Source organism: Physella acuta, unplaced genomic scaffold, assembly GCF_028476545.2.
Source record: "Physella acuta isolate Inbredline_101_S28 unplaced genomic scaffold, ASM2847654v3 ptg000984l, whole genome shotgun sequence".
Lineage (NCBI taxonomy): Eukaryota > Metazoa > Mollusca > Gastropoda > Physidae > Physella > Physella acuta.
Genome location: NW_026732501.1, coordinates 42,501 through 47,461, shown reverse-complemented (window position 1 = coordinate 47,461; position 4,961 = coordinate 42,501). Strand labels below are relative to the sequence as shown.

At 32.6% G+C, this 4,961-nt stretch overlaps 1 protein-coding gene across 2 annotated transcripts in view; it reads left to right on the top strand.

The window, feature by feature from the left end:
- The first annotated feature begins 1,613 nt into the window (after positions 1–1,613).
- LOC131954242 (snake venom 5'-nucleotidase) overlaps positions 1,614–4,961 on the top strand; it is a 35,003-nt gene continuing 31,655 nt past the window's right edge. The window contains exon 1 of one of the 2 annotated variants that reach the window (XM_059317813.1): positions 1,614–1,717. The gene's annotated coding sequence lies outside the window, so the exon portion shown is untranslated. Of the gene's footprint in view, positions 1,718–4,901 lie in introns of those variants that run through there. The other variant, XM_059317812.1, reaches the window with a different exon arrangement.

The following is a 4,961-nucleotide window of genomic DNA, read 5'->3' as shown; positions in this document are numbered from 1 at the left end:
TCTGTGTGTTTAAGGCAGGGGGTCGGCAACCTTTTGAGACGGAAGAGCCAAAAGTTGCAATTTACAAAATTTTCCAGTTTTTAAAGAGCCACAAACATTTTTATTTCAATATTATGATATTATATATATATATATATATATATATATATATATATATATATATATATATATATATATATATATATATATATATATATATATTTATATATATATATATATATATATATATATGCCTATATATAATTAAAAATAAATAGCTTTTAAAAGGAAATAATATTTATTCGTATAAAAACACATGATTAGCACAAAACATATTAATGTATTTTAACCAGCTCTACTAGAATAATAAAGTCAGTAATCAAATTATATAACAATAATTATTGAATACTATTTACAATAGTTTGGCCTTGCATGCCTTTGGAAAGTTTGTTTAAACCTGGCTCATAACTTATTTTCAGTTTCAGTCACGCCTCTAGATTTTTTAATTTGTTAGCTGGCTTCAGTGTTTCTTCCATACTTTTTTCTCCGAAGATGGGGGGAGGGGGGCAATTTTCGCGGGGGACGGACTAAAATTTCCGAGGGGGTGGACACTGTTAAAAGTATATATTTTCTTTATAAATCCCATTTCGTCCGGGGGGGGGGAGAGGAGAGGGAGGTAGACTCTCTTCGGGGGGGGGGGGGGGGGGCGGAGCCCCTCCCAAGAAATGCCCGGAAGAAACACTGGTTGGCTTCTTTACTTTGTATTATATTCATGCAAGAAAACGCTTGCTCGCATGAATATAGTGACCCGAAGATCGTCAGCACTCCGAATGCTTTTTTACCTCATTGTAGTATCCTGTGAGAATATTCTATGCGTCACATAATAGTGCCTCCACCCGAGACATATATTGTTTATATTTATTATTATATGGTTCATCACTGAATGTTGCAGAACAATATTTTTAAGAGTTTCGAAAACAAAATATAATTATTAATATTTGTGCATGGTGCTGAAGAGCCGCACCTTGACATCAAAAGAGCCGCATGCGGCTCGCGAGCCGCAGGTTGCCGACCCCTGGTTTAAGGCAAACCAAGCGTCAAATTCAGATTTGGGTTACAATAAATTTAATGCAAGTGTAGACTCATCCAACCGCATTTAAAAATTTAACACTCTATTTCTTTAGCAGTCAACTGAGTTTTCACTATAGTTTTTTTTTCTTTACATTTACCTCCAACCATAATTTGTAAATTTTCTTTATTCCAAATTTTTCTTTCTGAATCGTCCATCTTTTAAATAAACAAAACAGAAGTTGTTAAGTGCATTCTTTTCAAAGCGTGGAAGTTGCATAAATTACCTTTCCAACCAACAACGTTGTTCACAGTTTATGGTAGCCTCCCATACTTCAAACTGTTTATGATAGCCTCCCCTACAATAAACTCATCGGAGCTGTAAAACTGTAATTTGCTTTCGGGTAATTAGTCTACACGTAAACATCTGCCTACGGTTAAAAGTTGCAGACCAACGCAGGTTGTAAGTTACTGTGCGTATTTCTTCAACATAACGCTACACTAACGTTTTGATTTTACTGTACGGAGTGTTTTAGTGCGTGTTTACTAGAGCATTGGTTAAAGTTAACAGAGAGATAAGGCGTAGTATTTTTAGCTAGCGAAACTTAGTATTTCACCTAAAAGTAAATATATAAAGATCTATATATATACGTAAAATACATTATAGTCGGTAAGTATGTTTTAGCTGTTACAATCACACACACACATACTCCAATGTATAGATGTAGATATATTTATATATATAAAGGCTTTATATATATATATATATATATATATATATATATATATATATATATATATATATATATATATATATTAAAGTGTTGTAAATGAAGAGTACTCTTTAAACCCATTGTAAGCCCGTTATTTGATCCTGTATTTTATTGCCATATTACAATTGCTGGTTGTGCCACGTTACTAATTTTGGGGTAGGCCTATACACCTTAGATCGTTTACCTGTAGCTTACAATCATTGTTTTGACGTGAAAACTAATTTTATTAACCACTCTTACTCTCTCTGCATATATATATATATATATATATATATATATATATATATATATATATATATATATATATATATATATATATATATGTCTTTGTGAATATATATCTCTACATCAATGCCTAATATATTGAAGCCCATTTATATGCCTCACATATTATACATTGTAAGCAATATCATCACGTCCCCTCCTCCACACACTCTATTATTACTGCAACCCCTACTGTGCACTTTAAATTGTTTATGGTTTCTAACGTTCTATCTAACTAAGGATAAGACAATGCGAGCAAACACTCCCCTTGTAAACAGATTGCCCATAAAACCACGTCTAGTCATCCCACTTTAAAAGATAGTTTGTTTATGTCACTGCACCAATGTTTATGATTTTATTTACTTACATATATATACGTTGGTGCACCAAATGAACTGCCTACCATACTATAAACCTATTATATATATATATATATATATATATATATATATATATATATATATATATATATATATATATATATATATACATACATACATAAGTAAAATTTAAATAATGTTCTAGTTCCTTTTTGCCCGCGCTGATCTTACTATAAAACTATCTCAAATATTAAAACTTTGAGCCTTTATTAGACATCCCCGTTCAGATCAAGCGTGTCCTCACTGTAATGCCTCCTGACCTTTTCCTCCCACCCTCTTTAGCGCTAACTGCAAACATTGCCTCGACCGTAAAATCACGATTAGTAACCAACCATCTAGTGAACTCCCCTGGGGTGGGCTCTGGTTAAATATGCATTAAAACCCCATCAGCGTGGCAATTAGCCACCAAAGGTATCCTGGTTATAACCGCGGCTTAGCTGCCCTAAAATGTCTGTTAATTGAATTAAATGTTAAAACATGGCTGTGATTTAACTTTACATGGATGCAATGTATCAATGGGTTTCTAGGGGGTTGAAGGCGGATTCACTTAATTTATATATATATATATATATATATATATATATATATATATATATATATATATATATATATATATATATATATATATATATATATATATATATATATATATATATATATATATATATATATATATATATATATATATATATATATATATATATATATATATAAGGAGAGAATGGCAGATAAATGTAGGTTGGGTTATGATTATGAGCCGAAATTTACACCAGCGCTGGTGCTAAAGAAATACGATTTAAATAAAAATCTTTAATTTTTTACTGACTCAGCAGTGAGTTCATTCTGTTAGGCATTAAAGGGTTAATCTAAACCATCCGCCTCGTCTAACGGTTGGGGCAATGGCTGAACGTTTTAGTTTATACTTGAAGTAAGGAGTGTGGTTCGGTTAGCCTTTTTGATCAAGGTGTTTAACAACACCCCCCTCCCCCACTTCGCTGAAAATTTTAAATTACAAAACTGTTTACTTCTACCTGTAGTTAGTGATCTTTTCAGACATTTCTCTCTAGGGGGGGGGGGCGGTCTGTAATAATATATATATATGTATATATGTATATATATATATATATATATATATATATATATATATATATATATATATATATATATATATATATATATATATATATATATATATATATATATTTATTTATATATATATATATTCTCTACCTCTCTCTCACTTTATATATATATATATATATATATATATATATATATATATATATATATATATATATATATATATATTTATATATATATATATAGGCCTATATAAATATAGGCCTATATATATATATATATATATATATATATATATAGGCCTATATATATATATATATATATATATATATATATATATATATATATATATATATATATATATATATAGATAGATAGATAGATAGATAGATATATATAGATATATTCATCTTATAAATTGTATGCGCTGCACGTGCTCGAGGGTAGAGGTGTGTGTATGTGTGTGTGTGTGTGTGTGTGTGTGTGTGTGTGTGTGATGCCAGAAAAAAACAGAAAAAAACTGTCTTTAGTTGTGGTCTTCAACCGTCTCACTCACAAGCTTCGATAACGTTACATACACCCATCCTAGATGGGCCACAGGGGAAGTTTACCCTATCCTAGATATGCTACTTCTACAGTGCCCCCCTCCAGCTCAGACACTGTTACAGACCCCCCCCCCCTTATATACCCCATCCCCCCAATCTACCAGTCTAGTCCCAGCATTCATTCAATCATTCTAAATGGCAAATATGAAACGAACATCAGAATCGATGAAAATTAAAGACTGTTATCTCAACTATCGCCTAGTCCTAACACTATCTACATTCAACTGTTTTATAGCACTGGACCAACTACGCCAACATTGTACAAATGCCAACTCCCTACGCTTGGTTAGCTGACCGTCACACGTGACCGGTCAGTTCGTTCCACTACAACTCTCTTGGTTCCGCTTGACCAATATCTAGCTGACCTAAGCTATTTCTTAGCTTCAGCATTTTTTTCTTTTCGATTTGACCTATTTTTAAACTTGTCTAACATTGCGTCATCACACCCACCCTACCTAATTTAATTGAAACATTTTGCTGATAACAAATCACATACCCCATTCCTGTTGTAAACTGCCCATGATGGCCATCTAATTTTTAGACTAATTAATATTCGCCTCCACCCTTGACAAATCTACCCAGCTTTGTTAAAAAAAATTGCTAGAACGGCATGGAAGGTAACTGTTATTAAAGTAACCTGCAAATAGCGTGCTTACTTCCCTTGATGTCGAACCTTGACTTCGAGTGACGTAGTTGTCATGGGCGTTTTAGTGGCTCGCCTTCTGCCTGCATTCACATGGGACCAGCGAGACAGGGGTGTTGTGTGGTTTACAGACGTACCAGATTTTCTGCAGGGCTACCTCCGGGCCAGA